Source organism: Mus caroli, chromosome 19 (genome assembly GCF_900094665.2).
Source record: "Mus caroli chromosome 19, CAROLI_EIJ_v1.1, whole genome shotgun sequence".
NCBI lineage: Eukaryota > Metazoa > Chordata > Mammalia > Rodentia > Muridae > Mus > Mus caroli.
Window position 1 is genome coordinate 7,562,345 of NC_034588.1, and position 24,763 is coordinate 7,587,107.

Consider the following 24,763-nt stretch of genomic DNA (forward strand, 5'->3'; position numbering starts at 1 on the left):
TGTAGCTGTCTTCAGACACTCCAGAAGAGGGCGCCAGATCTTGTTACGGATGGTTGTGAGCCACCATGTGGTTGCTGGGATTTGAACTCTGGACCTTCAGAAGAGCAGTCGGGTGCTCTTACCCACTGAGCCATCTCACCAGCCCATGTGCTCTCTCTTCTATACCAGGGAGCAGCTTGGGGAAGGGTCGTGACAGGTTTGGTGCAGCTGGTACTCCAACGCTGTTCCACCCCATCCAAAGCCTGTTCCCTTTCTGCCACTTAGCATGACAGAGGACAATTTCGGTTCAGCTTCTGGAAAGACCAACTGTTTATTCTCTCCTCCCCCCCCCCCCCCCCCCCCCCCCCCCCCCCCCCCCCCCCCCCCCCCCCCCCCCCCCGAGCCCCAACCTCCTACACTCAGTCACTCACAGACACCATCACACTTAGGACACACGGACACACACACATACACAGCAGCCCGGCAGCCCCTTAGAACACAATTCTAGCCTTTTCACACCAGACTTCCATGGAGGGGGTGAGCTATGTAGGGGCAGTACAGACGAGTTGTTCTAATCTAACCATCTTTGTGGCTTTTATTTTCTTCTCCTTGAATGTACTTTGCATGGAGGGGGGGCTGTCTTCTTGGTTCCTATGAGAACAGTGCTTTTATTGAATAGAGGCTCGTGTATGGTTTTTGCCTGCTATTACAAAAGCAATCCCTGCCATCGGGGAAAACACAGAGACACCAAGAGAACAGAACCACCCCCGTGCCCACCCCCAGGGACAGCCCAGGCTGACACATGGGCACTGTCCTCCCCACCCTCTCCTCTTCTGCACACCCTCTGCTACCACAGGGCTCTGGAGTTCCTGTCCTGCCCTAAGGTTGTTCGAGGTCACCATAGTGCATCAGGACAGGGTCCTATGTACCCTGGAGCTTGCCTTCTTTGGGGGTGGGCATAGGATGATTTCTCAGGCTCTGTTGTCGAAAGCTGTCCCCTGAGCATAACAGCTATAACCATAGTCATCAAAGCAGCTGTGACTACTCACAAGAGAGCTTCAGAACTGGCTCTGCTGAGAAGGAAGAGATGGTTCAGTGGGTAAGGCTCTTGCTGCACAAACATGAAGTCCTGAATTTGGGTCCCCAGCATTCATGTGAAAAGCCAGGTGTGGTGGCATACATCTGTAACTGCAGCCTTCAGAAGTAGGGACAGGAGGGTCCCCAGAGCTTACCGGTCATCCAGTCTGGACAATCAGTGAGTGCAGGCACTTGCCACAAGCCTAAGTTCTTGAATTTGAGTCCCAGATACCACAGTAGAGAGAGCGAACTCCTGAGAGTTGCTCTCTATCCACCCCCATACATGTGGTGGTGTGTATGTGCCTGTACTGACATACATACCATATGTGCACACACACTGATATTAAAACTAAGGTGGAGATATTGACCTCTGCCCTCCATGTGCAAGCACATATGAATGCACACACACATGAATGCAGAGCGGGGGTGGGGGGCTGCAGACATTCCTTCATAGAAGAAACAGGGGAGGGTCATTAGACTCCACCCACTGAGATAGCAGCTAGGACCTCCCGAACCTCCCCACCAGCCACATGTAATTCTGCATGCGTTGCTTGTGGTCTAGGGGTCTCAGGAGGTGTTGCAGAGAGTATGAGGGACTACGGTAGAAGGTGTCTTACTTCATGCTGGGGTGAGACTCTTCAGTGACGTGGCCGTTTAGGGGTGTCATCACATTCCTGGAAGTAAACCCCATAAGCCCATCCTTGGAATCCTTGCTCCAATCAGGCAGTGGTGACCTATCTGCGGTGAGTAGCCACTTGCTCACGTCCAAAAGTTCATGCAATGGGGTCATGTGCCTTCACCTCACGGAGCCTGCTCTTTCAGGATGAGTAGGCTAATGAGAGGGAAAGGAAGGTCAGAAACTACCACAATGCACAGGATTTTACCAGAATAATTAGTAGAGTGGAGACAGGGCTGGGGAACCCTTCACTTTGGTAACCTTGGTAATTTTGTCTCTTCACCAAAGCCAGCTATAGACATTGCAGGTTTGTGTACTCAGACAGACCCTGCTCTCAGCCTCTGGCTCTGTAGCCACTCTTGGAATTATTATTAATGCTAAATTTACATTTAAAAACATTGTGTGTGTGTGTGTGTGTGTGTGTGTGTGTGTGTGTGTGTGTGTGTGAGCGTACACAGGTAGGGGTCAGAGAACAACCCGTAGGGGCCAGTTCTCTCTTTCCACTCTGTGTGTTCTCGGAATTCACCTCATGTCAGGGTTGGTGACAAGTGCCTTTCCTTCCTCTGGCAACCTCCCTGGCCCCGCCATTTTGGAGCTTTTAATCAGTTACGTGTGAGAGCCCCATGTTTCCTTTTCCACTGCGCTCTGCAAATTATGTAGCTGGCCTGTTCCTAATAATAATGCCAATTACTGACAGAGCTGGCTGTACACTTGGCACCAGGTCTTTTTTTTTTCTCTCATATGTAAGTCACCTGCCCCTCACAGCAGCCAGGTGGAAATTGCTTCTCTTCAAAGCCAACCCACATGAGAAGGCGTGCCAGGCACTAGGTACTCCATGTCTACTGGGGCTCCAAAGGCTCGCAGCGGGGCAAGGGGTACCATTACCACCCCCGTTAGAGTTGGGGACTGAAGTCCAGAAGAAGTAACTCACCACAGTTTGTAGCTAGGGAGAGTTCCAGCTGCCATTTCAATTCCCACGTGTCACCCCTGTGTCCTCTACATTGTATGGAAGCCAGCACAGGCCCTGACTGTCTAGCCAGGGCTTGTCTCATGTGCTCTGTAGCCCACACTCCTCCTCCCAGCCTCCACACTAGCTGTGTGACAGGCACCCCACAGTACCTGGGTGGGCAAGTCCCTCTACCCACTCTGTCAGTTCCCGTTGCTGCCGCCTCCTGGTGTGACAGCAGTTGCACCAGGCCCAGGTGTGCAATCTGTGCCCCCTCCCCCTGAAGGTGTCACTTTCCATCTCTCCTCATGGTGCTGAGCTCATGAGCCTCCCAGACTACAGCTGCTGCTCCTGGGACTGGGCTCATCAGTGATGTTACTGCTAAGATGACAGTCCCAGGGGGACTAAGGGTGGCTGGAAGCCAGTCCGCAGGGATCCTCGAATGCTCAGTCTGGCTTATGCAGCTTCTTATCTCAGAGTGAGGTGAAGAGGCTGGGCTCAACAATTAAGGATTTAGGGTCTGGGCATGTATAACCCTGAGTTCAAATTCTAGATTCAGCATTTAACAGTCCTCTGGAAAAGCTGAAAGAGTGAAAATATAGGTGCCTAGGTGAGGTTCTCAGCCCTGACAGAGAGCCTAAATTTCAAATGATAACTTGGGCACTTACTACACGTGGGACACAGTACTATTCCAGGACTCACCCTGTGCCATCCTCTGGGTCTTCTGTTGGGACTGAGCAGCCTGGTGTCTGTGCACCCCTTCCTTGGTACCCTGTAAGCCATTATGGTATCATTGAATAGGATTGCTACTGAGTCCTCAGCAGATGAGATGTCCTGCTGGGAGGGTCAGAGACAGGGCACGGGGGAGGGAGAAGGCCAAGTTCAAGGCCATGTGTCCACAGCTCTGGGAATTTGTAGCTGAGGCCGTGGATCTCAGGACACCAGGCTGGTGACTAAGGATCAGGAACTAGGGCACCAGGAAGCTTTACACAGATGTATAGAAACAGTGTACTTAAGGGCAACTCTGGCCATGGAGCAGGCTAAACCCACATCAGCCTGACTCTCCGCCAGCGTGTGGGGGTAAAGGGCAGAGCTCTGGGTCAGGTCCCTTTGCCCAACTCTTAGAAAGCCCCCTCTTCTCTACTCCCAGGCCCTCTCCTCATCACTATGCTCACCAGCCCCTGAGGAGCTGGCTAACGCACTCATTGAGATGCTGCAGCGGAGGTGGGGCCTGGGAGGACTTTAGTAGCCAGGTTCAAGGAATGCAGAACCACACTCCGAGTGGCCAGCATCCACAACATCACAAAAATACAGGTCGTGAAAATTAATCCTAATTTGGGCTGTTGGGTTCTCAGTCTGATCTGTCTGAGAGACAATTACCCCCAGAGGTCACAGGAGTCCTCACTTAAGGCTCAGAGTCACTAGGCTCTGGTTTTACACACAAGGGCAAGAAGCAAGGGGGAGAGGACCTTCAGCTTGGGTGAGAACAAGCCACTGGTGACAACAAGCCACTGGTGACAACAAGCCACTAGTGACAACAAGCCACTGGTTTCCAAACCTGAGCTTGTATACTAGCTGCCTCAGAAAGACCTGAAGACTGAGGAATGTATAGACTCCGAGTCACAAAAGAAAGATAGTGACGGATACTCTCAGAGGGAGCAGAAAGTACTCATTTATATAGACAGTGAAACATACGGGAGGCGGGCAAAGGGCAGGAGAGTGGGAAGGGAGGCTGTGTAGCAAGTGCAGAGGTTCTGCACCTTTGCAGCATGGGAAAGCTCTAGAGACCTGATGCACAGTTGGATGTTTACTACTGAACACAAAAACAAGGGGCATCCAAAAGGCAAGGGACACCAACTGTGTGGCTTCAGTTCAATCCTTGGACCCACGCGGAGGGAGGAGAAAACCAACTCTTAAAAACTGTCTGTCCTCTAATGTCCGTACACATCATGACATGGCATGTGCCCACATACAATCATAGCCACCCAGCCCACACACAAATAAATGTCGAAAAAGCAGTTGCTTGGTGTAGTAGCACACGCCTTAATCCCAGCACTTGGGTGGAAGAAGTAGGTGGATCTCTGTGAGTTTGAGGCCAACCGGAGCAACCTGAGACCCTGACTAAGAAACAAAACAAACAAACAAACAAAAAGCAGCTAAAATCGAGGCTGGGGATATGGCTCAGTTGACACAATGCTTGCCTATCAAACACAAGGGCCTCGGTTCAATCCCCAGCATTGTGTAAGTCAGGTACAGTGGGGCACACCGGGATCCAGCACTCAGGAGGTGGAGAAGCAGGAGACTTAGAAGTCCAAGGCCAGCCTTGGATGCACAGTGAATACAAAGCCAGTCTGAGCTAATGAGACCCTAAAACACTCAGTATGAATTCAAGACAATGGTCTAGGCTTGTGACTCGTGCACTTCAGAAGATATCTCGTTCAAGGCCAGCCTGGGTTACAGGGTAAGGCCTTGTCTCTCAAGCAGGCAGGAGTGGGGCTGAGATACTAAATTTTACATTATGACCTTTTTTGTGCACTTAAAAAAATTCTTTACAATCCTGCCCCTGGCACCAAAGATCCTTTTACTCTCATCTGAGGGATTTGAATTTTTACTCTCCTGGTTGGAGCTGGGAGGTGGGGAGTCAGACACATGACTTGCTCGTGCAGAGCCAGGCTCAGAGACCTCTGAAAAAGCAAAGGCTGTAATGAGAGAAGCTCTCCCCTCCCCCTGCCCTCACAACCTCCCTGCCTAGCAATCATAGGAGCCCTGTGCCCTCATCTTGCCTCTGCCAGCCCTAGTGAACTTCTAAAGCACAAATCTCATGCAGGCACGCAGCTCTGCAGCTCTGCGGCTCCATGAAAACCCTCCCAGCCTCCTGCTGGCCTTTGTAAAATAGAAGAAGCGACTTCAACAGAGCCTGTTCAGGGAGAGATGGCAACACACTGGGCCAGGGAGCCTCTGGTGTGGGCAGAGGTCCCACCAGGGTCCCTGCCCAAAAGACAGAACAGAATTGGGCTGAGAGAAGCTTTCAAAAGAGAAAGCTGTTTTGAGCAGAGCCTTGGGAAAGGGGGTGGTGTTGGCCAACGCCCCAGGGAAGGTGAGAGGAGGTAGGACCCAGGGTAAGGGACAGCAGGGCAAGGAAGGACAAGGAGGTACATCTCATGGGTGACAGATAATCAGGAGACCTGCACTGGTGAGGGCAGGCATGGGAGAGAGAGCAGAGAGAAGATAAAAAGGCAGTTTGGCTGGAGTTAAGGACTGGGAGCTCTCAGGGCTGCCTCTGTCTGTCTGTCTATCCCCAAGGTGGTGTCAGGCTTAGGATCTGGTTGCTGACTCTAGGATGTCCCCATTGCTTTCCTTACTCCCGGGTGGGGGCTTTAGGGAAGGTGATCTTGTTCCCAGCTACCCACTCCTCTAGGCTCAGTCCGCCTCTCCTTCCAGCCTATGGATCCTGTCTCTTCTCAACTACACAATCAGACTGCCTATTGATAGGTTTATCTATAGTCACTCATAATAGGTTTTTAGTAAAATCTGGCAGGCTGTTGCATGCATGGGTCTAAGGGGGCAACCCCTGCAGATCCTCAGACCCCACCTCTACCAGGGCCCCTGGGTCTTCCTAGGACATCAGAGATGAGTCGGGGAGTCACTGTAAGAGAGGTCCATCCTAAGGGAGGTCGAGTTGCAAGTCTCACTTATCTCATGACCAGCCATCCCAAAGGAACGCACAGCTTAATACAAAGAGGTCCCAGACAGTCTCAGCAGGTCCAGTCAGAACCCCTCCCCCGCCCCCCGAGACTGCAACATCCATTGTCAGCCTCACCAGCACAAAGGAATCCAAAACTGTTCCCATACCCAGCATGCATTCCAGAAAGCTCCCTTCCACCCAGAAGTATCAAAAGATACATTTTACATTCACTGGTACTCACTCACAGGGAGGTCTCTTCTCCCTACCCACAGCCAACCATACAGCCCGCTCAGCATAACAGTCACAACTCCTAGAAGACCCCCAAGTTCACCCCAGAGGCCAGTGTCTTGTGACCCTCCTGCCACAGAGTCATTGTGATGTAGCTCATGCAATACTTCTGCTTTTCAGGACCAGGGAAAGCAGAGATAGCCCCGTGAACACTGGCAAAGAACTCATTGAATCATTGTTGGCAGGAGGGTTAATTGGATACAGATGTAAGCTTGTTCCTGGGACAGGTATGTTAATAAGAGCTAAAACTTCTGAGAAACCTCGGAGCTGGAGGGAAAGATTAATTCATCAGAGTCCAAGGTCACAGTGAAACAGCACCCAGAGAGCACCCATCGACAACTCAGAAGCCCTGACTTCTCACCTCCTCACTACCAGTGCCCTGTGGTTCCCAACAAATTCCTGCCCCTGAGGACCTAGGAAACAGCGCTGTGCAAGGCTGGTCTCGGAATCACTGATGGAAGCTTTGCTGTGATCCTGTGTGGGATGTCATCTCAGCTTAGGAGAGTGAGGAACCCTAGGTTTGCTAAATGACATGAGATTTGTCCCAGTTGGCAGTGAGAGGCTCTACAAGGACCCTGACTTCAGTCTCAGATTCTTCCTAGCCTGGACCACAGGATGGTCAGGAAGACGTTCTCTCGCTGTCCACTAGGGGGCGCCAGTTCTCCCTGTTGGTACCAAATGCCTTCGGGACCCTCAGCCAGAGTGGCTTTCTTTGGTTTCTAAGCTAGCTGGCCTGCTAGCCCTCGGGTTAAGGTTCAGAGGCACAACAATCCTTCCCTTCAGTTTCCAGGGGTCAGAGAAATGGTAGGGAGGGTATGAAATCCACAAGGACCTGGGGCCTATTATCACCCTCCTCAGTTCTCATGGGAACCCCAATGTGTTAGAGCAGAGTGGAGTCAGCTATAAACGGCAGAGGCTCAGAAAGGCTTGGTAACTGGAAGTCACAGACCAAGACTGTGGCATTCAGGGGCAGGAGAGTGCTGGTCTCCAGGCCTGCAAGCCAGAATGGTGACAGAATGGTAAAATACTACACAGAGTGCTCCAGTTATGTCTCAAAAGTGATGAGCTGAGGGGCACACGTGATACAAGGCTGGAGCAGCCAGCAGGGTGTGTGCCTGGTAAGGGTCTCCCTGGTGTGGGTGCCTCTCTCTGGGACATTGGCACAGTGAGGGGGACACAGGATGGCTTTGGAAAATCCCAGGCTTCCCAGGCAGGTGACAGAACCAGCTCTCCCAGCCAGACCCAGCAACGTGGAGGCCAGAGCCACCTGACTCTAACTATAAATAGAGAGATGACGGAAGGCTCCGGAAGCCCAAGGGAGGCCAGAGAAAGGGAGTCTGATGCTCCCTAGAGACTGAGGAAGACACACATACAAGGCACCCTTCTTTAGTGTGCCTTCAAGGTCAGCTTGGAGTCCTGCAGAGGGCTGAGGAGGGGAGTCTTGGCAGGCACTGGCTCAGAGGGTGGGGCAGAGGTGAGCAGAGCTGTGACAGATGACAGGTCCCAAAGGCCAAGGGGCTTTGGAAGCCAGAGGGAAGGCTTTGTGCTTCGTGCAGAGTCGCGCTCTTACAGGACTTCTGGCAGCATGTTGGAGACCGGGATGAATGTCCAAGAACAAGAAAGGCATAAGAACAAAGAGCGAGTGATTCAAGGCCGCTGGGGGGCACAGTGCCAGGAAACACAGCCAGCCTTCCTGTGGAACAGAGGCAGATTATGGGCTGCCGGAGGCTGCCGGCTGGTTCCAAGTGTGTTCCCCACCGAACTCCTGATGCTGAGCCGGACACAAAGTCACCTGAAATGAAGACGGCATATCCAGCATATCCCTGAGTTCCTCTTAAGATATCTATAGTCCTTCTGTGATGTTTAAACCTCTTGTTTCTTCTTTGCTGTGCTTTAATGTGCACGTGCTTGTTGGAACTGGAGCAGCCATTTGGGACCAAGAAACAAGTACTAATATAGGTACCCACGTGTGGGACTGCCATACCAGCCCTGAAGTGGATACCTCCACATTTTGTTTACTTGGGAGAAAAAAAGGAAACAGTATGTGGCCACTGTTGCTTTGTTGGTTTCATTGTTGTTTCTGTTTTTGTTTTAGTTTTAGTTTCTTTCAGATGAATGTATTCTAAGTACATACAGGTCATTCATGAATCTCCTGAGAGCCCTTATACATGGGCCATTTTACATCTGATAAGTACCTCAGTCATGCTAGGTGATTCTGCATGGAAATTAGCAGGTGTTAATCCTTTCCAGAATCTTCCCCTGGGAAGTAGCAGTGGAGTGCCCGGCCATGTGGCATGGGTGGTGTGGATAGAAGTCTGTGCCAGGGCAGTCCTCCCTCCAGACAGCTTTGTCTTCTTACTCTACAAGTCAGAGCCTTGGGACCACCAAGGACCCTGAAACGTCTACCACTCAATGCTGGGCCACCCTTGTACCTGCCACTGTGCTGTGTGTTCCAGGCTAGCTGGCCATGAGCTTGCAGTTGATTCCCCTGTCTCTGCCATCTATCTCTGCTGGAATAGCTTTGAGTCATCACATCTCAAGAATTGAACTCAGTGTTACCAAGCTTCAAGGGCAAGTGCATTCACCCTCCGAGCCTTCTCTCCATACTCCTATTGGTTCCTTTTGTCCTTCCTGGATGGGTAGGATTGAATGATCACCCTATGACAATACTAGTCATAAAGCCACCATGTACCAAAGACCCCAGGTCACCCCTTACAATACTCAGCTTTCCATGAGGGGACTGTGCACATGCCTCTTCCCCTTGCTGGGATGGAAACCTAGTTTCTGACCTTCACAGGAACAACTTTCCACAGTGTCACCCAGAGAGATGCTATTGAAGGCCACTTCTCTATGCACTGGATCCCTTACTGGATGGTGAGCAAGCGAAGGAGCAGGAGGCAGCTGAGAAAACATTTCCCCGCAGCTTGAGCTGTCTCTTTGACTCTTATATTTACTGTTGTTGAGGTCACAGGGTCTTTAAGGGGGGGTTGGAGAGCTGGTAAGGGCACCCCGGGCCCACATCCCTCTTCCCAACATCACCTTCCAATGGACAGCACATCCCAGGCCTGGGAGAAACAGCTCACAGGGGAGAGGCAGAAGGACCCATGGTTGGAGGTGAAGGGGTGCAGGGTGAACAGACAAATGGATTCAGACTGCCTGGGTGGGAGCCCTATTCTACCACCAGTTCTGAGAGTCCCAGGGCTTTGACCCAGCCAGGCCTCCAGTTCACAGTCATGTCTCCTAAGGCATTGTGAGCGAGAGGTGACTCAACATGTGTCAAATTTTAGGACATTGTGTGGTGCCTGAAACCTGCCCACAACACATGAGCTGCCTGTACGTCATCAGCATCATGAGCACGCCGCCGCAGGGAGTAACGCCATGACTGAAACAGGCCTCTTCAGGAAGGACGTGACCCCGCAGGGGTGTAGCTTCTCACTTCCTACTTCGTAAAGAGCACTCTCTGCCCACCTGATACATCACCTCCCACTCCTGAAAGGGGCTTGGTGACTCTAGCTCAAGAGAGTAGTCTGCATCCTACAGCATCAGTGTCAGAGGCAGCCGGGAGTTTGGAGCCTAGGCAGAGCCTAGGCTGGATCTGAATCTGAGATCTTAATTCCCTGATTCCTTTGGTTGAGATGAGCTGATGCCAGTGGCTGCCTGTAGGTTTAAATCAACTCCAGGTGGCCGGTGACAGCAAGGGATATCTGGAGCCAGAACAGTGAAGGGGCAAAGGTTTCCCAGGCTTTACCGATGGATACCCCTGAAGGTTGGCACCCTGTGTGAACCTGTGCATGGTGATGACATGCCCCAGCTCCTGCCATGGGATGGGGTGGGGTGCACACCTGAGGATGACTTTATCCGGGCACTGAGTGAGGGGCTGTTGTCCATGATAGTTCAGAATGGAAGAACTGTCCCACTAGCCTGTCTCTCTCCTTTGCATCCTGCCCCAAGAGGCTAACTCTGCTACCCAATTCTACATATGAGGAACCAAGACCTGAGACTCAGGGGTGGGGTTTCCATCAAGCCTGACCCCAGAATCCCTGCCTGACCCTACCATGCCTAGATAAAACCACTGCCCACATCTGGAGTGCACACCTTGCAGGCACACATTCACTCCAACTCTTTCCAGCTCCTCCAGCTGTGTCCCCCCCACCCCCCTCACTTTTTCCCCCACCCCACCCCCCACTTTTTTCCCCCTTTTACAAAGATTGGTGACTTTGAACTCCAGTAGCTCACAGAAACAACAAGGTGTCTCTTTCTAGACTTCTTGGAGCTGGGGATGGAGCTTGTAATTGACAATAGATCTCTGCAGCAGGGGAACCTGCAGGCAGAGTGGGGAGGCAGATGGAGGACTTACTGGAGTGGGCAGTTCTAAGCAGGCCTGGAAGAAGGGAAGTTCCCCTGTCTTCGTCAGGGTTTCTATTCCTGCACAAACATCATGACCAAGAAGCAAGTTGGGGAGGAAAGGGTTTATTCAGCTTACACTTCCACACTGCTGTTCATCACCTAAGGAAGTTAGGACTGGAACTCAAGCAAGTCAGGAAGCAGGAGCTGATGCAGAGGCCATGTTCATTACTGGCTTGCTTCCCCTGGCTTGCTCAGCCTGCTCTCTTATAGAACCCAAGATTACCAGCCCAGAGATGGCACCACCCACAAGGGGGCCACCCCACTTGATCACTAATTGAGAAAATGTCTTACAGCTGGATCTCATGGAGGCATTTCCTCACCTGAAGTTCCTTTCTCTGTGATAACTCCAGTTTGTGTCACGTTGACACTAAACCAGCCAGTACAGCCCCCCAGGCACTACAGGAAGGTGCTGCTGCACTTGCAGACAGACTGCCAACTGGCCGGTGATCTAGGGCATGACAGTTCTCCTGCCTCTGCCTGTGCGTTGTTGCTGTCTAAAGCAGAGGTGTTGAGAGTCACACTGCAGGACTAGGGATGCGGCTCAGTTGGCAGAGTACTTGCAGAGCCTTGGGTTCAATCCCCAGTACTGTATAAACTAAGCTATAGAGAGGTGTGTGCCTGTAATCCTAGCACATGGCAAGTAGAGGAGGGAGGATCTGAAGTTTGAGCTGCACAGCGAGTGGAGACCAGCTTGGACTGTGTTAGATACTGGAAAAGGAGACGGGAAAGGGAAACTGACTAGAGGAAGAGGAGTAAGGCTTCCTGGATGAGCACTGGAGGAGGAGTCCAGACACTGAGGGCCCGCCCACTGCAGGGCACGCCCACTGCAGGGCCCGCCCACTGCAGGGCTAACATACCACACCACTGTATTTGGACGAACATCATGATTGGGCCCGTTCATTTTTGCTTGGTGCCCCATGCTATATCTGTGGTGTCTACTGGAACCTCACAGCCACTTTACCCAGCGGTGCACTGTGTTCGGATGAGGAGACATGCCCAGAGAGGCTGGCTGACTTGCTGAAGGCTGCACAGCTGGCAGGTGGTAGAGAGAGAGAGAGAGAGAGCTTGACACTGTCTCATTCAGGATCCTGTGTCCCTAACACTTGGACCACTTCTCCCCTCCACCTCCCCTGCCGGGCTTCCTGTCAGTGGGTAGTGCCATTCTGTTTCCTGGTGATTAGTGGCCCCAGCTGCCACCTGCCTTGTGCATTGGGGAGGGTCACCCCTGGAGCTCAGTGCCCCCACCGGCCTCTGCTACATTCTGACCCATCCCCAGGCTGGTGAGAAGTCCTGCCTTCCTCACTGCCCCCGAGGGCGTGGGTGGGGGAGGTCTGGCTCTCTCTCCCCTAAGAAAAGGGTCCTGGGGAGGAAGGAGTTTCATCGCCTGTGCCGAGACTCTGTTGGCTAAATTTAGGTGTTGGGATGCAGAAGGAAGATAGTAATTAAGGAGTGTTGTGTCACTTTCCCACTGCCTTTCACGTCCCTTGAGCAGTCACATGCCACTCAACACTTAGGGAAAAAGAGGGAGGAGGCTTGGGTGGCCCAGAAGAGAAGGAGGAAACAGATGAACAGCTGGGTTTAGGAGCAGGGTTGTCCAGACCTACACTCCAGATCTGAGTTGTAGGGGCTGCCTGGGCTATTTACTATCCTGAGGCCCTGGGACCCAGGGACCCTGAAGGAAAGGTTTCAGAAGGATAATTTTCCATCAAACACCGCAAGGACTTCGTCCAGTTACCTCTATTTACAATCCCAACCTAGTGCGGTTACCCCAAGAACTCTGCACAGGGAAAGGAAGGGGCCAGCTATTGATAGTGGCGAAACTGAGGTGCCCAGGTGTGCACAGCTGAGGCCTGAGGAGATGTGGTGTGGACCACAGAAGCCAGTCAGAGCTTAGCCTTGGCCTCTGATTCTGGCCCAACACAGTCAAAAATATCACTCTATAAGAGAGATTCTAGAGGAAGCTTTGCAGAAGAGATGAGGTGGCCAAGCCCTGGACCGCAACAGCTGCCTTTGGGGGGTGTTGTGATTTAATTAAATTGATGAATTTACTGTTTATGGGGAGCACTGGCTACAGGTTGACTGGGTTCTTCTTCAGTTGCTCCCTGCCTTTGTTTTCAGATTAAAATTTAATTTTATTACTTTGTGTGTGTGTGTTCATGAGAGAGACAGGGACACACACACACACACACACAGAGAGAGAGAGAGAGAGAGAGAGAGAGAGAGAGAGAGAGAGAGAGAGAGAACACGCTGAGCCACTACTCCGGCTTCTCACCTCATTTTTTGATACAGGGTCTTTTCCTGAAGGAGCTCAATGATTTCCCTAGACTGCTAGGCCAGCCAACCTGTGATCCTCCTGTCTGCCTTCACACCACAGCCTTTACATGGGAGGTAAGGCTCGAACTCAGGTCCTAATGCTTGTATGGCAAGCAACTTACTGAATGAGCCATCTCCTCAGGCCCTGCTGTTCTTGAGACTGGGTCTCAGGTATCCCAGGTTGGCCTCAAATTCCATATATAGCTGAAGATGACCTTGAATTTCTGACCTCCTGCCTTCCACCTCCTAAGTTCAAGGGTTACTAGTCTTTATCACCATACCCGATTTATGAGGTGGTGGGGGTCAAACCCAGAGCTTCACACATGCTGGCTAGACAAGACTCCCATCCAGTGCCTCTGTAAAGGGTAGCAGGTAAGTGTGGCCATCCCAAAGGGCCCAGGCTGCTGGCAAAGCACTCGAGGTGTCTGTGATGGGGTCTTCCTGCCTGTAGTTTTATCCCTGGCATCATAAATGCAGACCTGAATCACCCAATTAAAAATTGGGCAAAGGATTTAAATACGCATTTCTCCAAAGACCTGCAAATGGCCAGTAAACACATGCAAAGCTGCTTAGCCCAACTCACCAGGGAAATGCAAATCAAAGCCACACTGAGAAGCCTCTTCAGACCCGCTAGGGGGGCTGGAATATAAAGGCAGGCAGACAATAGCAAGTGCTGGCAGGAGTGGGAAGAGATTACAACTCCTGTGCTCAGTCGGTGGGAATGCAAGATGGCGGAATTGTTTTGGAAATCCCACTTGGCACTTCCTCAGAAAATAAACCACAGAGTTACCAAATGCCTCAACAATTAAACTCCCAGGTACATGCCTCAGAGAACTGAAAACATGTGTCGCTCAAAGAGTTATACTGGAGTGCTTTTAGGAGTGAGATAAAATAGAAATCATTGAAATGTCTATTAGGTGATGGGTGGATGTGGTCACAGAGTGGAATATTATTCAGCAGTGAAGAGGATTGAGGCACCGATAGGTGATATAAAATAAACAGACATTGAAAACGTCATGCCAGGCTGGAGAGATGGCTCATCAGTTAAGAGCACTGACTGCTCTTCCAGAGGTCCTGAGTTCAATTGCCAGCAACCAGATGGTGGCTCACAACCATCTGTAATGGGATCCAATACCCACAGTGTACTGAAATAAATAAATAAAATCTTAAAAAAAAAAAAAAGAAAGAAAACGTCATGCCAAGCAAAAGAAAAAACAAATGGCCACATCTTGTGTGATCCGTCAGCACTACCCAGGCAAATTCACCAAGGCAGGCAGCACACTCGGCATGTCTAGATGATAAGGAACAACTCCTCACAGAGCTTAATGAGATTTAATTTAGGATTAATGGTAACTAAAGAAAGGCAGGACATATATTAAAAGCCATGGAAGTATACAGTTTAGAAAGGACAAGCACTTAAAAATCTTACATTTTATTTGTGTGTGTGCATGTACATGTGTGTGTGTAGATGTGTGTAGATGTGTGTGTATGTATGTGCTTCATGTGTGAATGTGTGTTCTTGTATGTACATGTGTGTGCATGCAAATGAGCATGTGTGTGCATGTGCGTACATGTGTGTGCATGTGCGTACATGTGTGTGCATGTGCGTACATGTGTGTGCATGCAAGTGAGCATGTGTGTGCATGTACATGTTTATATGTATGTTTCATGTGAGCATAAGCATGTGTGCATGTGTGTGTGTACATGTGTGTGCAGTTTTCATGTGCATATGTTCAGGTGCCCATACAGATCAGAATAGGTAGTCAGGTCCCTTAGAGCTGGAGTCACAGGCATTTGTGAGCTGTGCAGTGTGGGTCCTGGGCTTAGAATTCAGATCCTTTGCAAGAGCAGTACACACTCTCACCTGCTGAGCCACCTCTGCCAGCCCTGAGAAGAATGAGTCTCATAGCATATGAATGACATATCAATAAAGCTATTTTTAAAAAAAATCCAGAATAGCCTCTGAAATTTTTGGGACTGCAGATGAAGACCCACATACCATATGCTTAAATATTCCCAAACCAAACAAGCTGTTAAATAAAATATGTTCTCTTCTCCTACCTCGACATACACACCTTCACAGTGGCAAAACAGGAGTGTGGGTAAGTCCCTGGCTTTTAAATGCGTGGAAACTGGTGTTTGGGTAGCCCACTGACAGGGCCGGCTGTGTTTAGACAAGCGATAGTGCGATACATAATTCATAAATTTTTATTTTATTTTATAAAATGTCCATGTATTCACTTCACCAAAAGTGACTAATTTCTGTAATCATAATGATCCAAAGAAATTAAAGGAATGGAGTTTTACCAAAAGATAAAACATGCGGCTGGAGACGAGGCTCCATGGGGGAAGCGCCCCTTGCATTCCGTGGGTCCTGGGTTCCATTTCCAATAAGTGCAAAAATGATGCAAGTTAGAGCAAATGGAATTTTTAAAGATGTGTTTAGTGAATGTATAAGTATCTACATCATTTTCTGTGTAGCACATGTGTGCTGGTACCCGAGGAGACTAGAAAAGGGAGTCAGGTTCCCTAAAACTGGAGTTACAGGCTATTGTGAGCCACCATATGGCTGCTGGGAACCAAACCCAGGTCTTCTGAAAAAGCAGTAAGTATTTTTAATCACTGAGCCATCTCTCCAGTAAATGAAAATTTAAAATATTTTTCCCCAAAGATATTTTTTCTAACATTCAAAATTATTCATTGAAACAAAGAGGTAAAATAGAAATTATAATTAATGTGATAGTTGAAATCCTCATTTGAAATCATATCTCAGTTAGTAATCTTTTTGAAATTTTAATAAAATCCTGTTAACCAGTTTTTGTAAAATGATTAGCAATTGTAGTAGTCAGCATCCATGAAGTAGTAAAAAAAATCAGTATCATATTTCAAGCACGTTTATATTAAGTTTATATATACAAATAAAAGAGTAGTATGAATTGTTTAAACATTGTGAAAGGTCCCTCAGCCACAGTGGGCATGGCTGAAGATCCTGCATTAATTCACAAGAATCTCTGGAACTGAGAGCTAATGTAACACCAAGAAAAGCAGGTAAAGGGGCCCTGCCCAGAGTAGACAAATCTAGTAATTTGCCTTTCCCTTCAATATGTCAGCTTTCTGGTACTATAACAAAATACCAGAGACAATCAACTTGAGAAAAACCTTACTTAGCTCACAGTTTTGAAGGCTTCAGGTCAGGGTTGCCTTTGGCTCTGGGATGGTGTAACACAGGTTGGAGAGAGCTGTCTACTTCACTGTGGCCAGAAGAAAGAGCCATAAGAGGAGACTGGATTTCTACTCTCCCCTTCCAGGACACACCCCCAACGACCTAAAAATTACCATTAGGTCCCACCTACTCCACCACCTAATAATGTCCAGTTGGGCACCAAGCCTTTCACACACAGGCCTTTGATGTCCCAGAATTTGGAGGACACTTAGAATCAAACTACAGTCTTCTAATGCTCACATCTGATGCAAGACACACCCCCCACGCCCTCAGCAGCAGTGACATCATCCGTGAACAGTGATGACACTCCCTCTCAGATTGTGCCTTGTGGTCAGAGATTGGGCAGGAAAAGAGGAGGCTCTGTCTCTCTGATAGTGTTTGTAGTTTAGAGTCCATGTCAAGAGCTGTGTGGAGCTGGCTTTGAACTTGGGGACGCCTGATCTCTTTGTCCTGTCTGCCTGTGGTACTGAAGGAAAACACAGATCTTCCATGGAAACCATTCCATGAACATCTCCCTGTGGCCAACATAGTAAATTTACAGAGTTGTTCGGTTTTTAACTACAGAACCAGAGATCTAGAATCTTGAGTCAGGAGAAGTGCAGGGATGCTGTAATTCTAACCCAGGGCTGTTTCTCTGCTGGAACACTATCCAACCCTCTATGCCCTTACATATAAAACCCAACATAGCTCAACAGGCCCAGGGCCAGCTTTTCACTTCCCACTAGCTTCTCTCTCACCTGTCCCTCACACTGAGCCAGTAAGGCCTCCCCACAGACTTGTTCCTTTCTCTGAGACACCTTTTTGGCTTTATTTTATTTTTAAAATAAGGTCTCATATATCTAACCCTAGACAACTTTTATGATTCTGAGTGTGACCTTAAACTTCTGATTGACCTACCTCTTCCTCCTGAGTGCTGGGATATAGGAATGCACTTTATCAGACCTTTATGTGGTGCTGGGAACTGAACCCGGGGCTTCACACACGCTAGGCAAGCATTCTTCTTACTGAGCCACATCCCCAGCCTCCTCTCTGCCTCTTGCCTTTCTCCTCCCTCAGCTTCAGGTCTGGCTGTTCTTGATCCTCCACATTGCCATTAGGCTCCTTCCCTCTGAGCAGTGTATGCCCACCGGTACAGGGACAACTGGCTTGATGGCTTCTCTACCCTGGGACATCCCACTGGCCATGTTGGCATGGCTGGCTGATGGAGTGAGAGCCACATTTTAGAGGCTCCAGGGAAGATTGGCCATTATTTCCTCTCCACATCCTCCTTTCTGGTTTGGTCTCAGGGGAATAAGCAGACATCTGCCCAGAGGACCTCTGTGGGGACAGAAAGGTGGGACTTTTCGGTACCCTGAGATCTCAGGAGCTGATATCAGAGGCTCTGAATATGACTCCTTGAGGACTGGCCCACATCAGGAGCCTTCCAGGTGCCTTTCTCCGGGTCCCCTCTTTCATTCTGCCTGCCAAGCTCAGCACAGCTGCATGTGACAATTGAGACTCAGAAGTCCCCAAGGCCTCCTTGTTTAACACCATTGCTCTCCTTTTCATTAGGTTCTTAGGGCTGGAGACTTGTGACCTGGCTGAGCCCATGGACATCGTGAAATCAGATGAGGGACTGAAGGCACACTTGGAGGCCAACACGTTCAGGCAAGCCTGTGCTGCCACCTATAAACAGTGGGACCTATTTTTGGACTTGGTTTCTGTCATCTGTGAAATGGGGGCAGAGTTCTGCTTTGTGGTGTCTCTGTGGGACAGTGTGAGGTGACGCTTCTTGTAGAAGACCCAGCAGGTTTCCATATTAGTGATGTGATTAGCATCCCCGTGAACTTTAGCAAACCTGACCCTTATTTCTTCATCCAGTTAGCCCGTCCACGGGTGTTGAGTGGTGCCACTCTGGCAAAGGCCTAAAGTGGCCTGGCACAATGGGGACACTCATAGCCAAAAATGAACCTGTGTCTTTGATCTTAAGTCAAAAAATACCTGAAAGCTGTGTTCTCACATAACAAGGGCTCTAGAGGTAAAGGTCCAGGGCTGGTCTGCTGGCTTCAAGATGTTTCCAGCTTTGAATGCTGGCTTTCTACCTTGCTGTGGCACAATGGCCGCTTTACCTCCAGGTCTCGTGTCTGCAACGCTTGGCAAGAAAAATGGAGGTTAAAGCCAATAGGAGCCTACCTAACCTGGTGCGTCTCTTACTTTTCAAGAGCAAAGTTTCTTCTAAATTCTGCCTGGTCAACTTCCAATCATTCTTGTCAGTCAGCCATGGAGTAGAGAGAAGGTGGGTAACTGGGAAAGACAATTAACTGAGGCTAGCCCAAATCTACCCAGGACCATAGCAACCCTGTACAAAATGTAGTGTAAGTAGCACCTGATGTGTGAGGTGAAGTCACGGGCATGCCATGGGTACTGGAGAGTTTACACCATCACCCAGAAACCTCCTGGCATCATGTCATTCAGGCCACTGTGCCCAACCCAGACTGACCTGCACACCTAGCACCAGGGTTTACAGAAGTTACTTGGTCACATACACAGCAGAACAGGAATGGGGCTGAAGCTCAGGCCTCCTAAGGGTCCCAGCATGAGATGATGGCATAGTTGGCTAGCCCCTTTGGGACTAGGCAGTGGCCTCTGGGGCCAGTACAGGGACCCCTATACCCAGGACTGTAATAGGGAGGGAGATGCTGGGCACAGTTGGTCTTCCCTGTTGTCACCAATACACCCCTCCACACCCAGGGCACAGCCAGCTCATTGGCATGGCTCACTGGCAGGCAGCTAATTATACTTGTCACCCACTGTCTTCTGGGAAAGACAGCTCTGTAATCTGCTTGTCAGGTAAAGAGAGGAGGTTGCCCCTTCCCCATCCCCTGCTGAGGTCATGCTTGACAGGAGGTGGCAGGACAGTCAGTGGGGGCCATGGGGACCAGCCAGAGGGCAGATGGACAAATGATAAAAGACAGTGGAAGCAGAGGTAGAGATATTTTACTAGGCATGCTATACCATGGAGCTAAACTGAGATAAACTGAGGCAAGATCCCTATGTGCCAACAGCTGCTGTCCCAAGAGGAAAGGGTAATAGATATAACGTGTCCAGTAGACGAGTCTCTAGGCTAGGAGATGTCCCTGAGAGGCCCTGGTGTGGGGACTGCTGAGGAGAGGAACCAGAGCAGAGGATCCCTCCAGGTGGATGCCGAAGGAGAGCAGAGCATTCTGGGAAAGGCGTCTAGTCACTGGCACGGGTAAGCAGCAGCAGGGAGACTTGCCAGCAGATCAAGATCAGCCTGGAACTCAACCAGCCCTGCCTCAGCTATGGTGCCCTGGTCCCATTCCTACCTCGAGTGTGAAGTACCAGGGTCAGAAGTCACACTCATAAGTGGCCAAACAGGTGTGCTAGCTCAGCTCAGCCTTTCTGCCTCACTCACCACTGGCTGGTTCTTTGTAGCTGCAGCAGAGTGAGAAGCAGGTAGGTGGGTGGATGGGGGTGTCCTTTGTGTGCCACGTGAGGAAGCTTGGACTTGGAAAATGGAGCCATGAACGGTCTCCTCAAGAGGAAGGTGTTTCATGACCAGGTTGTTTTGGAAAGAATACTTGGTTCTTTCTCCGAGTGGACCCATAGATTTTTAACCCCTTGTTTGCTTCTTTTGTTTTTCTTTCTTTTTTTTTTCTTTTTTCTTGTTTTTTTTTTTTGTTTGTTTGTTTTGTTTTTTTTTTGATTTTAGAGACAGGGTTTCTCTATGTAGCCCTGGCTGGCCTTGAACTCACAGAGGTCCAGGTACCTCTCTGCCTCTTGAGTGCTGGGATTAAAGACGAGCTCTACAACTACCCGACACTTGTTTGCTTCTTACACGGGGCATAGAGTAATAGTTAAGTGTATGGGGTCTGGAGCCCAAGAACTTGGATTCAAGTCCTCCCCAGCTGTAGACCAGTGTGCACCATCAACGTCTCAGTCCCATCTACAAACCAGCACCATCGCCTTGGCGTGGGGATTGGTAGGATTAAGTGAATTTTGCCTTCAGGCCTGTCAGAAGCCAGTGCTGTGGCCCACCTCTGCAGGCTCAGCTTCTGGGCAGGTAGAGTCAGGAGGGTCTAGAGCACAGGAATTCTGGGCTAGCCTGGGCAACACAGGAAGAAACCAACAGATCTGTAACAGTGCCAGGCAGGAACAAATGTGCACAAGGCTGACTACTTGTTCATTCAGACCCCCAACCTGATGCTGCCCTTTCACCTGCTAACCTAGATTGCAGCCATCTCTCCCCTTGTTCCCTTGGAAGCCAACAGACTGAGGCCCCATCCCTGGTTGCATTCCTGTCTTAGGGCTGCTGTAACTAATGGCAACCTGGGTGCCTCAAACAATAGTGGATTACCTCCTGGCTCTGAAATCTTCAATAAAGTCTTGGTAGGGCCTCCCTCCAGGCCTGTCCTTGGGGGGAGGGAGGGAGGGAGACAACCCCCTCCCTGCCCCTTCTTGGCCCTCCTTTCTGTTCCCTGACTTGGAGCCTGGAGGCTTCAGCCTGTGTCTGCTGTCATGTGACATACTCTTCTTGTGTCAATATCTTTACTATTTTCCCTCCTAAGGACGCCAGGCATACTGGAGACAGGGCCACTTTACCTTAGCAGCCCTGCATGGTCAACACCAATTTCCAGTTACAATCTTACTCTGATTTATTGGGGATAGGCACTTCAGCATATTTTAACAGGTAATTCAACCCCCAACACACACACACACACACACACACCCCTGGCTGTTGTGTTCATTGTCACTCAGCTCCAGAAAGACCACACCAGGTGGCAGCCAAAAGAGAAGGAGGGGGAAAGAGAGAGAGAGAGAGAGAGAGAGAGAGAGAGAGAGAGAGAGAGAGAGAGAGAGAGATCAGAGGGGTCTTCCTTTTATATGGATAGTGATGTGGCCACAGGTAAAGGTGGGAAGTGAACCAAGTGGATTCTGGGAATACAGTGGCTGTTGCCTTGACAAGAGGTGTGTGGGTCGTGCTGTCTCCTAGGTGTGATGTCACTGGATTCAGAGATCCTGATACCAACACTTTTCATAGAAGTATTAGTAGGTATAAGAAACAGAGCAGACAGTAAAGTCACCAAGACTGACAGCTGCGTTCTATCTTCAGAACCCAAAAGAAGAAAGAAGAGAACTGACCCCTGCAAACTGTCCTCTGACCTCCACACATGTGCAGTACCTTGTGCCCCCACCACACAAAGCAAATGAGTAAAAAGATAATACAATGCTTACTTTTAAAAAGAATGAATTAGGCAGGGGCTGTAGCTCCGTGCTGGAGGACTTACCTGGTGTTCCCAAGCCCCTCGCCTCAATCCTTAGCCCCGATGGAAAGAAGTCAGTGTTCCTGGAGCTGAGGAGAGAACCTGCCACCCTCGGGGCTGGGGGACAGACTGGTTTTAGATTTGTACGTGGGAGATGGAGAGATGGCTCACCAGTGGAGAGTACTTGTTGCTTTTCTAGAAGACCTGGGTTTGGTTCCCAGCTCACAACTGTCTAACTCCAATTCCAGGAGACTCAACATCGTCTTTTGGTTTCTGTGGATACCAGGCACACATGTGATACATAAACATGCATGCAGGTAAGATACCCATGTACATAAAATACTGAAGTTTTTAAAGAAAAAAATAAAGAATCTTTGTATCTGTGTGTGTGTGCAGGTGTGTATCCACGTACATACGATTAGAGGCAGAAGAAGAGAGCAGTTGCCTCTGACTACACCTCGGGTATCTCACAGGATTATCAATGTCTGCCTCCCCAAGAGCACTCTACCACACCCAGCTTTTTATGTAAGTTCTGAGGATTCGAACACGGATCTCTATGCTTGTAAAGCAAGAACTCTTTTGTACTGAGCCATCTGGGAGATGGATTTTAATTTACAAAAATCTTGTGGGATTTGCTCAGTCAGCTGGCTAGTTAAGCCACCCGTGACAAGAGTCCTTGGGGACCAGGTGGGCTGGGGAGCATTTCTACTCCCAGAGGTGCAGGCCTGACTGCTGAGCCCAGAAAAGCTGACAGCGCACAGTGCTCAGTGCTCAGCACTACTGCCACTCAGCTTAGATGGGGATTCCCCTGGGAGACGTCACAGCAGCCGGGGGCGACTGACGTCTCCTTGACACTGCTAATCCAAGGGCCCAAGCTGCCTGTGCATCAGCCGGTGACTCGCTGTGGGGGGTGGGGGTGGAGGAGGATCCTGGAGTTGTGGGGGTAGTGGGGGAGGGGACAGCAGTTGATGTTGAGTCAGGGTAGAATAGGACAAGTAAGGAGAGCAAGCTGGGGGTCTGCAGGGCATTTCCCAGGTCCCTTGAGGCTGGGGAATTGATGGCCAGCCTAGCTGAGCCCAGGAGGCTTGGAAGAGGGGCGGAAGTAACAGCAGTAAAGGTCAGCAGTCCTTGGGGCCAGGAACATCCAAATGCAAATGTGGAATTTACCCTCCTGCTATGCCCGCTGGCCAGCCAGCTGCCTGCCGGCTTGCATGTCTGTATGCCAATCAGCAGCCTGGGCCTGGAAGGCATAGAAGTCCTGGACCCTCCCAGGAGCTAGGCAGTTCTAGGAATTCCCCTCTGCTCTGAGCGCTTCAGGAGGGATCCTGGGTGTGCAAGGGTTGGGTGAGATCTAGCCTTGGAGGTTCTCGTTGTCCACTCTAGCTTCCTCTCCCACCCTCGGCTCTCCTGGCTCCATTGATGAAGGACCTCAAGGGCCAGGAGACTGGACCAATTCTCTTTCCCATACATTTGCTTCTCCCTGCTTCTTTGAAGGGTCAAGGGTAGCCAAATGGATATCACTGATCTTCTTGTACCTTGGGACAAGGCAAGGCAGACAGATGGGGCCTCTCTGATGTGCAGGTGCATTTCATCAATCCTCCAACAACCTTGCCGTTATCCCCCAGGCAAGGTTGGATTTGCAGAAAAGAGTTCTTTGACAAGATGGTATCCAAAAGAATGGCAGAGCTGGAGCTCAAACTGGTTCCTATCACCTACACGACAGGGATCAGACCCCAGTCTTGGCTCAGTACCCTTCTCTCTCCAACCTTTGTGATCAGCCTAGGGTGTTCCAGATGAAAGGCCACCCACCATCACTCACACCAGACACCAAGCAGGCTACACCTCCTTATATGTGTTTGAGGGCTGAGGGCGTGTGTGTGTGTGTGTGTGTGTGTGTGTGTGTGTGTGTGTCTAGGACATTTGCTCCTAGCTTTTGCCATGTGACCCTATCGTGGACCCCTAGGGTGATCGTCAAGAACTCTTCTGAGCTAACCTGTGCCAATTTCCTTATGTGCTTACAAACCTCCAGAGCAGAGGCTATCTCTTTCCCATTCTGCCAGTCCCTGACCTGTTCCTGACACCTAGAGCCAAGCTTGACACCATGTGGGTGTTCCATCCATCTTAGTCTTGCCTGAATGACAAACCTGCCACTCAGAGTCCCTGAGGATGCCGTCCACAGCTTCCTGAAAAGAATTCCCGGGCCAGAATGCTTTAGTAGCTCAATCTTAATTTTCTCCCTCTGTCTACAGACCCATTCTGCCTCTCTATGTGGTTTCTCTCCCTTTCTCTGGTTTTTCTCTCTGCTGTACTGGGTATGTATGTCTCAGGGTTCTAAATGTTTCTGCCACTCTCTCATTTTTTCCCCTAAATGCTCTTTCTCATTTCTTGGTCTCTCATGCTTTCTTTATTTTTAACTTTTAATTACATTGATTCATCTATCTATCCATCTATCTATCTATCTATCTATCTATCTATCTATCTATCTATCTATCTATCTATCTATCTCTCTGTTTATTTGTAGGGATGGAATATGTGCCTGTGGAAGTTAGAGGACAACTTGCATGGGTCAGTTCTCTCCTTCTGCCAGTGGGTCCAGAGATTTGAACCCAGGGGGTCAGACTTTGCAGAAATCTCCGTTGTCCAGCAAGCCATGTTGATAGCCCTCTGTGCTTTCTTATTTGCTCCTCTTGGGCCTTCTGTCTGGATGGCTTGTCTTTCTTTGTTCATCTCATGAGTCACTTCTCTCTCTCTCCCTGGATCCCTCCCTTCCAACATTTGAGTTAGTATTTGCCCCTAACCCCACCCCAACCCCACATGCCCCAGGGAGTCCTTTCTTACTGTCAGGTGACATCACTTGTGTCTCCTGGACCATCCGCGCATTTAATCATATTGACATTCACTTAAT

General features: G+C 49.9%; 1 long non-coding RNA gene across 1 annotated transcript in view; it reads right to left on the reverse strand.

Annotated features, from left to right (window-relative positions):
- LOC110286116 overlaps positions 1 to 6,667 on the reverse strand; it is a 7,651-nt gene extending 984 nt beyond the window's left edge. Inside the window, exons 1-3 of the long non-coding RNA XR_002377117.1 lie at positions 6,605 to 6,667; positions 3,381 to 3,450; positions 1,674 to 1,888 (exon numbers count right to left, since the gene is read on the reverse strand). This is a non-coding gene — a long non-coding RNA (uncharacterized LOC110286116). The remainder of the gene's footprint in view (positions 1 to 1,673; positions 1,889 to 3,380; positions 3,451 to 6,604) is intronic.
- Between the last annotated feature and the right edge of the window lie 18,096 nt (positions 6,668 to 24,763).